Source organism: Ambystoma mexicanum, chromosome 3q, assembly GCF_040938575.1.
Source record: "Ambystoma mexicanum isolate Mex_15411 chromosome 3q, UKY_AmexF1_1, whole genome shotgun sequence".
Classification (NCBI taxonomy): Eukaryota; Metazoa; Chordata; class Amphibia; order Caudata; family Ambystomatidae; genus Ambystoma; species Ambystoma mexicanum.
In genome coordinates, this window is record NC_090926.1 from 6047937 (window position 1) to 6060088 (window position 12152).

Consider the following 12152-nt stretch of genomic DNA (forward strand, 5'->3'; position numbering starts at 1 on the left):
TCCCCAAGATGATCAGAATCCATATGCAATCCCGAGACTTTGGTTTACTCGTGAGGAAAATCGAAAGTGTGGCACACCACTGAATAGGAGCGCAATTCTATCACTGGTCAAAAAACTTCCAGAATTATATTTATTCTCAACAAAAGACATTGAATATGTTCTTTTCCCTAAACCAGAGTGTTTCAGATTAGTTGAAGTTGGATTTAAACTGGGGGTAAAAGCTTTTCTAAACTTACAAGAAAGATTAGGGGAGGTGGGTTTGGAAGTATATGAGCAATTGCCATCTCTCGCAATAGAAACGATCGAAACTGAGGAATACGAGTTAAACCAGGGAAATATTTCCTCACTGCATGAAACCCACCGGGGAAAAAATGAAAATATCACCAATGAAGGGTTACAAACACCATCATGGTCAATGTTACCAGAGATAATTATGCAAGTCTGCCAGAAGCTGGGTGTATCGCAGAGATCTCTTTAATAGTGACAAATTGAGGATCACTAGTTGGAACTCTCGGGGATCCAGTTCATTTAAAAATAATAAAATGAGTGTGTTGTTATTTGGGGGGGAACGATTTGATCCTGTTACAAGAAACATGGTTAGTAAACACCCCGGAACTCGAAGGCTTTAAATTGATAGCACAACCAGCTAACTGTAAAGCCAAGGGTAGACCGACGGGAGGTCTGCTGATCGCCTGTAGAAAGATTTTATTTAAAGAAATATCAATGTTATCCTGTAAACAGGAAGGAATTCTGGTGGTGAGAGTGGTCACTCCCCTCAAAAGCTCTCCAGCCAAGGAGATAATAATTGTGAACCTGTATTGGAACCCCGTGAGGGAAAAACTCTTAGAGTTTCTAGAATCAATTGCGGTAACCCTCTGTGATATTAATATAACATACCCTGGGGCGCATATATTGGTTGCAGGAGACTTAAATTCACAATGTATTAACTCCAAATGCCATACAGGGAAAATGAAAGAAGTAACAATTAATGGGAGAAAGTGGTCGAACTTATTTGAGGATTGGGACTTAAAATTCCTAAATGGTTCCATAGAAGGTGATGTTCCATCGGTCACAACGTGGGAGAGGGGTTCATCAGAATCGACATTGAATTATATGCTTTTATCAACAGAGTGCTTCGATACTTGTTTACATTTTTCAGTGGTCGATGGTGGAACAAGTGACCATAAGCGATTAGTTGCACATTTAAATTGGTGTAGTGAGGAAAAAATAAAGATTTGGGACCAGAGAGTAGAAGTTAATGCACAGAGAAATCGGTTGGTAAAATACAAGAGGGAAGGGGAGCGGTTAAACAAAGCCCTGGATGGATTTTCCAACTGGGGAGATCAAAATATTTTGCATCAGCATTGTGACCCATCACGGTTCCATGAATTCCTGTGCTCAATTGACCCCCCTTTAAGTACCCAGAAGGGTTTTCAGCGAGTGCACAAACACTTTTTTGATGAAGCAGTTTGGGTAAAAAAACGCGAGATGCAAATACAGTTAAGACTCGCTAAGAAACGGGCTAAAAGCTTATTAGAACTAGAGACAGAATAAAAAAAAAATACAAATGATCTAAAGAGTTGGTCTAGACAACATAGAGAAGAACTATGGCAGAAAGATGGGGAAGAGATGCTGCGTGCATTACAAAATAACTCCTCGCGAAACTTCTGGTCACTAGTAAACGCTCCCCAAATACACCAAACCATTGCTCAGACGAATAATGTGTCGGAAGCAAGTTGGCTAACCTATTTCGGTGTAAAATACCAGGAACCAGTGGGAGGACAAAAATATATAGGTGATAACGGAAATTGGGGTTTAAACTTTGACAAAGAGGATATTTTGAATTTGATCATAAAATCCTCGGCGTCGAGATCCGCGGGCCCAAATGGTCTAACTTATCAAGTCCTCAAAGGAAATGGGACATTGTGGGCTGAAATCCTATATACCTTGTATAAGAAAGTGATTGCAAATAGAATAATTCCATCTTCTTGGAAGACCGCAATTATAATCCCGATTTTTAAGAAGGGGGATCGCAAAAACCCTATTAGTTACAGGCCAATTACATTGCTTGATGTGGAAAGCAAGTTGTTTACTAGTCTGATATTAAGAGAACTTGAAATATGGGCGAAACAAAACAACATAATCCCTAAACAGCAGACCGGATTTAGAAGAGGCCATTCAACCTCTCTGAACGGTATAATATTAGCCTCATTATCAAATCTGAAAGATAAAAATAATAAAGGAAGACTTTATGGAGCCTTTATCGATCTGTCAAGCGCTTTTGACATGGTTAATCGAGATAAACTTTGGAGCAAATTGGAACAGAAAGGGGCGCCGAAAACTCTAATTAATATACTAGTAAAACTTCACGAAAGAAATACAGCCAGAGTAAGATTAAACATGGACGGATATTTGTCAGAATATATAAGTATAGATAGGGGGGTTAGACAAGGTTGTATGGTGGCTCCATTTCTCTTTAAGTTTTATTTAGGAGATTTTGGAGCCGCCGTAGAATCCTCATCATTAATAAGCCCAAAAGTGGGGTCCTTGGCAGTAAAATGGCTTATGTATGCGGACGACATAGTCCTTCTTGACAGGACTCCCACCGGTTTACAAAGATTGTTGGATGCCCTCGACAAGTATATGAAATTAAATGACCTGGTTGTAAACCCTGACAAATCCAAGATTGTAATTTTCGAGCAGAAAGGTCGTAAAGAAACAAAATATCGGTGGTCAATTGGTAGTAACCAGATACCGGTGGTAAAAGAAGTAACGTATCTGGGCATTATTGTGTATGCGACCCCTACAGTTGGGAAGCAGTATGGTGAAATCCTGGCCAAAGGGACACAACTAATAGCCCAGATGAAGAAGATTGCCAGCCTTTATGGTAAATTTTCGATTATGCCTGTTATAAACTTCTATGTGGCCAAAGTAATCCCTGTACTATTATACGGAATTGAAGCCAAACCTTTGTTGTGGTCAATAGATTGGCAAAAAATAGAAGGTTATATTTAGAAACAGGTACTAGGATTGCCAAAAGGATTACATACGATAACACTCAGATATGAGCTAGGATTAAAATCTTTAAAAAATGCAGTTGATTGGAAACTTCTTTCCTTGTATAGGTCAATTATTGTGCCAATGACTAATACACTATATGGAAATCTAGAAAATATGAATCTTGATTCCTCACTAACTTTGATGGAACTCAAAAAGACGGCTGAAAATCTGCTGACTTATTGTGAATCAGATAAATTAACACTGAGTTCAAACCCGTTGAAAGTTAAGAAGTCCTTATCTTTGAGAGATTGGATTTCAACAGGGGATATGGTGAGATCATCCTCTATTCCTGAAGGGTTTTTTAAGTACAGGAAAAAACAGGGTATTGTACCAAGATACTTGATGAAGTTCCCTAACCCAAAAGGAAGACAAAACTTCATGAGGGTACGGTTAAACTTGATCAAAACTGGATCAGTATTAACCAAATGGGGAGTCACTGAAGGGACCCGGAGTCTATGCACGGAATGCTCAGACTTAAGTAAACAAACTCTAGAGCACCTGCTAAGATTCTGTAAAGGTACTTGGAAAATTAGGGTGGAACATTTAGGGAATTCAGTTGGGTCTCTGGATAGATTATCCTCTGACACTTTCTGGGAAAGAATGATTGCGGGCCATGAAATAAAATTGACCCTAAATATTTTAAAGGTTTTGCAATTGACAGGCTTTATATCGTCAGAATACTGTTGATTGATTGTTGAAGTAAGGGGGAAAACTGTTTCATAGGAAAATTAGATATTGATGTGATGAATTCAATTTTAATATGTTAACTTTATAAGATTGTGATGAATTAGTTTTAAATGTTATGTAGATATAATATATAGTATGATGTTTGTATGTATATACGTTTTGCTTATAAATGTGTAAAAAAAAACCAAAGGTGGTTATATCACAATAAAAAAAAAAAGAAGAGACAGGTCACCAGTCTCAGTGGCAGTGGGGTAATTAGAAGGGAAAGAAGTAGAAAAAAGCAGAGTTTTGAGAGGTTTCCGGAATTTGGTCCGACTCGAGTCTGAGAGGGCAGGGAGGCTGTTCCAAAGAGAGACACCAGCCGAAGGGAGAAACCTACCCTCCACTCTCTGCTTGGAGAAGCATTTGACAAGTAGAGAGTTGGAGTTAGAGGAGCGAAGGGCTCTAGCAGGGAAGTATTTAGGGAGGTAAAGTTGGAGCCAGCGTGGCCTCAGGCCCCAGAAAGCCTTGTGGATGATGCAGAGAGTCTTGAATTTGATCCTTGCGGCCAACCGGAGCCAGTGGAGAGATTTTAGAGCTGGAGAGGTATGGTCCCTGGGCTTGAGGCCATGGATAAGCCTTGCAGCCCTATTCTGGATTAGCTGAAGGGGGCGTAGGGAAGAGGGGAGGAGATTGAGGAAGAGGCTGTTGCAGTAGTCCAGCCTAGAAAGGACCAGTGCTCTGGAGATATTGAGCTTCTGGGGGAAAGTGTGGAAAAATAAATGCCTCTAAGGAGGTGAAGCTGAAAGTGGGCCTTCTTGGCAAGGTTCAAGATGTGAGGGGTTAAGGAAAGAGCAGAGTTGAAGATGACCCCAAAGTTTTTGGCCTCAGGATGGTGACGGTACGGGGCCCAAGGAGGGTGGCCAGAGGGAAGGTGCAAAATAGGGCGCAGGTGTCGCCAATGAGAAGGATCTCTGTTTTACTGGGGGATGCTGCAGGTAGAGAGTGAGGTGGTGGAGAAAGGGCCCAGTTGCAGCTGGGAGGGGCAGTTGGTGAGGAAGGAGGTGAGCCATTCCAGTGCCTGGTCTGTAATGCTAAGGGTATCATCACATAGCTGTTTTCGGAGTATAGAGGGCTTGACTGTGTCAAAGGCCGAGGAGAGAAGAGAATGGGAACAGCAGAGAGTTAGTCAAGGTTTGTGAGCATGTCTTCACCAGGATCAGTTGGGGGGAGGAGCAACTTCTCCAAGAGTTTACCCAGTAAGGGGCTGGTGGAGATAGGACGATAGACAGGCAAGAGGGATCAGCAGAAGGCTTTTTAAAAAAAATAATGTAATTTTCTTTTTGTTTTTTGTAGGAGCTGGTGCACTAGGGAGTGCTTGAGGGAAAGAGCCAGTGGCGAAGGAGTGGTTGCAGAAGTCGGCAAGCCCTGGGGCGAGATAGGAAATATTGTCCTTAATGATTCCAGAGAAGCAGGGGAGCACCTGTTTGGATGAGACCGTCCTAGAGCTGACAACTTTCGAGACCTCATCCAGTGCAGTGGGTAGTGGTGAGGGGAGTGGGGGTGGAGGGAGGTAAGCAAAGGGAGGCGGGGGAGTGGGGATGGAGATGTAGAACAGGATATTCTGAATTTTAGATGTGAAATAGGAAGCCAAAGCGGTGCAGAGAGCTTGAGAAGAAAGGGGGGAGGTGGAGACTGCAGTTGGATTGGTGAGTTCCTTGCAGATTTTGAAAAGTTCAGTCGTGTTGCTAGTGGCTCCAGAGATGCAGGCTTGAATGTGGGTTCTCTTCTTGGAGCGGCTAGAGAAACAATATTGCCTTTGGAGCAGTTGACAGGCCAGGTTGTCAGAGGATGAACCCGAGGTCTGCCACTTGCGTTTCAGAGAAGCTAGATTGGAGTCATACCATTAGCTGCACTTGGAGGCAGGCTTCATGCGGATCCTCATGACCGGGGCAAGGATGTCAAGGGTGTTGGTGATGGAGAGGTGAAGGTTGACAAGAGCAGAGGAAGAGTCAGAAGCAGGGGTGGAGGGGTTGAAAGTGGAGGCAAAAGCAGCAACGGGCACTCGCTTCATTTGTCAAATGACGGCGAAGGAAGCTGGCAATGCGGGAGGCAGCTAAGTCAGAGGGCCGAGGGGCCCCAAGTGGGAAGAGAGGAGAGAGTGGTCAGACCATGAGAAGCGGGTGGTGGCTGGTTTAGAGATGTGGATGTCACCAGAGTTGAAGGCATCCAGAGTGTGCCTGGCTGATTGGGTTGGCCCAGAAGGAGGAAGAGGGAGTCGCAGAGGTAATGGAACCATGAAGTGGCTGATTCAGGGGAGTCGAGGTGGATGTTGAAGTCACAGATGAGGAGGAGGAGGAGGAGGTGAGGTTGGTCCATTCGGAGAGGAAGAGAGGGATAGGGCCGGGGGGCCTGTAGATGGCAGCAAGGGTGAGTGAGAAAGTAGGAGAAACCCCAAGCCTACAGACGATGCATTTAAAAGAGGTGTAGGATTGGGTAGGCGGGATGGAGACAGGGATCCAATCAGGGAAAATCGGGGCAAATCCACCTCCAGGCTGGTTGGGCCTGGGTTTAGAGAGGAGTTTGTAGCCCTCAGGAAGGAGTGTCAAGGGCAGTGACAAAGCTGGCATTGAACCACGTCTCGGTAAGGTTGAGGATGTCTAGGTCAAAGTCTTCAAGAAGGAGACAGAAGTCCGAGGAGGGTTTGACAACAGAACGAGCATTCAGAGTAGCTAAGTGAAGATGATTACCACTGTTCAAAGTTTTCAGATGAGGGGTCCAGGGGCGTGGTACTCCCATCAGTGGTGGTGGTGGAGGGGTTAGAGAGGCGGAGGGAAGAGTGGCAGAAGAAGGGAGGAAGTTAATGAGTGGACAGCTGCCTGTCAAGAAGAAGGGTTGTCTGAGAGCCTTGGGCCATGATGGTCCCATTGTGATAGACCTTGATGATGCACCTAGATGATGAGAAGAGTACTTCCATGAATGGGTGAAAAGGAAAAAGAGGAAGAGAGTGGAGACCAGGTCAGGAGTCCATGGGTCTGGTGAGGGGACAGAAAAGAGGATGTCAGCAATAGTCTGGAAATGGCATTGACATAGGTGGCAGCGTTCGGTAGGCCTGGTTTGAGGACAAGAGAGCTTTTTTAAGCTTGTTTCATTCAGACTTCGTGAGAGGTAGGAATCCACAATGTCCTAGCAGGCGGGTAGGTCCTTTAGAAGAGCAGGTAAGATGAATGGAAGATTACATCAGATTGCTGTTCCAGGTAGGATGCCGGTCTCGCCTACAAATTTGGTATGTCACACGAAACCAAATTAGAAACTTAACTTCTTTTTTTAATTTTGTTTTAAATTTATTTCATTTAGTTTATACAAACTTTGAAAACGATTCCCGCCCCCCTCTTACATGGTGTCAGGAAAGCAGAGTAGAAACAAATTACAGCTGAGTCACATTGGCTTATGCGTTTCTATAGATGTCACTTCTTGCTATCCATAATGACTCCACTTTTCCAGTCTGTTTAGTTTAAGAATTTTGTTTCTTCCATAGCGGGGTCATCCAAGTTTCTTTGTTACCCCGGAAACAATCTCTGCTTTCATGACACACACACATTGTTTCTACACAATGTCTATCCGAATTATCTCAAACTTTTATCAGGATCTCTAAGTTTTGCAGAAAATGTGTCAACCCAAAAATATCCTTTTCCCGTGGGTTATAGAATTTTCGCCACAAGTCCTCTCTGCATAAAGTGGAATATTGTTTTACAAAGTTTCCTAAATGCAGGGATCTCATGTCTTTCAGGCTTTCGCAATACTGTGTGAGATGTTTAAGCATCTCCTGTTGTTTATTGCAGAAGCGGCAACTTAGTAACGCTGTCACTTTCCGGGCTCTTAAGGCTTGACTTACCCTTGTATTAGATAAGTTCATTCGGAATTTCATATACATTACTCGATGTCTAGCATTGGCTGTTCTCGTCAAATAGGCAGCATTTTGTTCCAATCTTTAGCTTCAGTTGCTGCATCTTTCATGAGTTTATGCCGATTTCGACCATCGACTGTCAAGCACCAATCTAACTCCCATAGCTTTTTCTTGACATAGTTTGGATTGGTTTCCAATGTTTCCAGATCAGTGCCCAGCTGCACTAGCTGGTTTCTGCAGCCGGTTGCCCATTTGCACAAAAGGGATTCCAGATTTCCCTTCAGGGCATCGTGTAGCAGCTTGAACTGAGGGTTGCAGTCGACTGTAGTTATCTTCCTGTATATGGATAGCATGTTCCATAGGACTCGGGCTTGCATGAATATCAGATTGAGTTCATATAGAATGCACGCACTCGAGATTCCTTTTTGTAAATGCAGGACGCGCCTCCAATATTGGTTTTCTAATTCAGGTCATAGGGTTGCAGAAACTCCCAGAGAACTTTCCGCACCATAGATCAGTGTTGGTATGACTTTTTGATTGTAATGGGCTAAAACGGGTAGCAGAGAAAATTTCCCAAACTTTTTGTTTATTATCACTCCTTGACATGCCAATTGTTTGCATTTCTGTTTAGCATTCTCTTCCCAGGGTGCATCATTTATGTTACTGTTGATCCACATTCCTAAATACTTTGCCTTTTTCACACATCTCAAATTATCCTTGTACAGACTCCATTTTGGTGCATGATTTTTGTTCTGTTTGTTGTTTCTTGTAAGGTCTTGAAAGATTATTATTTCGGACTTTGCAGGGTTAATTTTGAGTTTATTTTTCTCCACATAACTTTCCAGAGCTGTTAACTTTCTTGTCAGACCAATTGGAGTTAAGTCCGTTAGTGCGAGGTGATCAGCGTAAAGCATCCAGTTTACACACATTCCGTTAATTTTCGGTGGAAAAGAAGTTGCGGGTTTTAGACTTTCTCCAATGTCAGATAAAAATAGGCCAAATAGCATAGCTGCCAGCGGACAGCCTTGTTTCACACCCTGATTTGTTCTCATTGCCTTACTCAAAGTTCCAACAGAGTCTAGTCTGACTTTGATTTCTGTGTCCGTATGCAGTTCTTTTATAGGTTGGAGTAGATTTTCAGAGACATTTCCATTTCTTTATCTTACTCCAGAGTAACTCTCGATCAATTGTGTCAAAGGCACTAGATAGATCAACAAACGCTACATAGATCTTTCTGTTTTGGCAGATTGCTTCCATTTTTAAGAAATTCAGAATCGTCAGGTTCAGTCCACATCCAACCCCTTTAACGAATCCTGATTGACGAGGATCTTATCTTTTGGAATCTTGAATCCAATTTAGTAATTGAATTTGGAGCTGCGTAGCAAAGATCTTCCCCACCACATCAAGGAGGGCTATTGGCCGATAATTCATTGGTTGGTGCGCTTCCCCTTTTTGAAAATCGGTACAACAATAGCACTCTTCCAAGATGTGGGAATCTTTTGCTTCTGTAGGACTGCTGAAAACAGATAGCAAAACTCTGTCCATAGTTCAGGCTGTTGTTTTATCAGATGATTTGTTAACCCATCAGGTCCTGGGGCTCTTGATGTACTTAGTTACATGATGTTTCTGTAGATGTCTTCTTTCTTTATTACAATTGACCACTCATTCTCCGGTGTGGATGACGCATCCGGCTTAATGTCATTGTTGTAGAATATTCCCACATAGTGCCTCACCCATAGTTCTTCTGATACTGTGTTTTTTATAATGGCACCTTGGGGAGTTGAAATATTATTCAAGTAGGCCCAAAACTCGCTTTATTTCTTTTAGCTAGCGTTTTCATAATGTTTTCCGCATCTTGTTGCAGCATTATGTGTTTGTGACTGATGAGCCAGTTCTTGTAGATTTGTTTCAGTTGTTTTGCCATACTTTCGCTGCTCAAGTCCGATTTCTTTTTGAGCATTCTTAGATCTTTGTTCAACTTTTTTTTCTTTGCATTAAGCTCTTTATCCCATACGAGTTGGTTTGTGAAGTCTGGTCTGGCTTTTGCGGCTTTCTTCTCTCGGTAGGTCTCTAAGAAAGTTGTGTGTTCGATTTTGTCCACCTGATTTTTCTTCCAATGATTTTAACACTAAGTTCACTTTGGTCGCATTTAGTTGTAATCGATTACGACCGGGTTCTACCTCTAGAACATTTTTGACGCTGTGGGTTGGACCTTCAGTTTGTTGTCACTTCAAGTACATTTTTACTACACTATGGTCACTGGACTTCATTTCGATGATTTTTAGAAGTGCGACTTCCCTTCTCAGTCTTTCATTTACAAACATGTAATCTATTGTTGATCTTAGCGCATTCCTTCGCCAAGTTGGTCGGGGAGGCATATCTCCCATGACTTTCCCATTCAACATCTGTAGGTTCCATGATTCCATTTCAATCATCCAAAGCATGGCCGCTTGTTCCCCATCAGTTTTATTCTCGTCCCGATTGGAACTGATTCCATTTGGTAAGCAATTTATGTTAAGATCTCCACATATTAAAATGTTTACATCTTTTTCATTCCTCGTAATGTCACAAATGAGTTCCGAGATGGATTCAATGAAGATGTCCAATTGAGTTGCAGCATGTTGCCAGTAGATATTTACCAATATTAGTAAATTCTCTTCTTTTGCTGCTCCCGTCGGAATCTAATCCTGGAGACTTGTATGTACGGTGACACATTGATTGAAGATAAAATGCGTATACCGCTTTTAATTTTTGCAAGGGTCACCATTCCTGACATCGGCGTCCCTTTTTCCCTTTTATTGCTTGATTGAATGCTATCTCAAAGCCATAGCCATGTCTCTTGCAGACATAGTAAGTCAGTGGGCCTCATTACGACCCAGGCGGTAAGTTACCGCCTGGGCCGTGACTTTACCACCATGGCGTAAACTATGTTTACGCCATGGTGGTTGGCGGACTTACCGCCCCATTCCGACCTTGGCGGGGCGGTAAGTCCCCAATCCCCATTTACCCTTCCCCATTCCCATTTTTGCCCCATAGGGCATAATGGGAGTGGGGAAGGCGTTAATTACGCCACCGTAAATTACGGTGGCGTAATTAACTCCATGGTCCCTTAGCGCCATGGATTTTAACACCTGCTAAAAGCAGGTGTTAAGTCCGCCATGGCGCTAAGGGACCTCGTACTCAGGCGGTAAGGGTCGGCGCTGTTTACGGCGCCGTAAACCCCTTACCGCCTGAGTTGTAATGAGGGCCAGTGTCTTTTAATTCCTTCGGTGTGTCTCCAAAAAGATGCATGTGGCCTTGTGTGTTCCAAGAGGCTATGCATATATTGCCGGGGTCATTAGACTTTCGACATTAGCTGTTGTTGGAAATATTGATAGTTTTAGCAACCCATGTCCAGTCAAGATCCTCATTTCTCAGAGAGGTATTCCTCTGACTTTTGGTGTCTGATTTACCAATCGTTGTTTCAGTTGCAGCGATCCTCAGTTCTTTATTTTCTCCAATAGTTTGTCTCCCAGGGGAGGCAGATTTGTTCTTTGGGCAGCCTTCTTCCGCTTGTCTTGCTACTCCTTTATTTGTTGTTAGTTTGGATTCTGGGAAGGATCTTTTTTCCTTTGGTAATTCCCTCTCCTTTGGGTTCCGGATTTCATTTGTATCGAACCCTAGGGAGTTCAGGACGGCACCAGTATTTAAAAGAGAGTCCCGAATGAGTTTGGAAGCTATGTGTAATATCACAAAGGCATTGTTTTTTTTCATCTTCAAATTCGACTACTTGAAGAATGTCTTCGGAGACCACTGTTCTTAGTTGTGGAATGTGATATAATTTCATCACATTTTTCCTTATTTAGTGAGAAACCATCTTTTTCTCTCACTATTCGCTCTACACGCATGGTATTTCCCCAAATCCGTGGTATTTCAGGTTTGTCGGCCGGGGTCTTTACCGGAGGCTGCATTCGTTCTTGCGTTGGTCTGAGTTTTCTCAGACATTGATTGATATAGGTCTGAAGGTATCTTTGATTGCATCGTAGTACCATTCGCCTGTTGCCGGGGGACAGGCTCAGTTAATTTAATGTCCATATCTCCTGACTCTGCTTCAGTGTTGTTCATAGCTTTAATAGGTCCAATGTCCATTAAGGCCATTTTGGCCTCCAAGGCCTCAAATTCTTGCTCGTATTTCCACAGATCCAAGTTGCGAGATGTGGATTTTAAATCAGAATGTTCACGGTTCTTAATGGCTATGGTTAACGCTCTTTTGTACTCTAGCCTGGTGCATGTCGTTGGTACTTTCCCTGCTGGTTGTAACGTAGAACCATCTTGTTTTGTTGACTCCATAGTGACGCATCTTTGCGGGAGCGCAGGTTCTTTGTTTGTTAAACCGCAGGTTTTACCAGTTGGAATTCCTCGAGAGATAGACTGCTTCTTACAGATTTTCTTAGCCACAGGTAGCCTCTCTTCATTCGATGGGGGGCTGAGGTCAATGTAAATAACAGCATCTATAGATGCGCACTCCTCATTCAGTGTG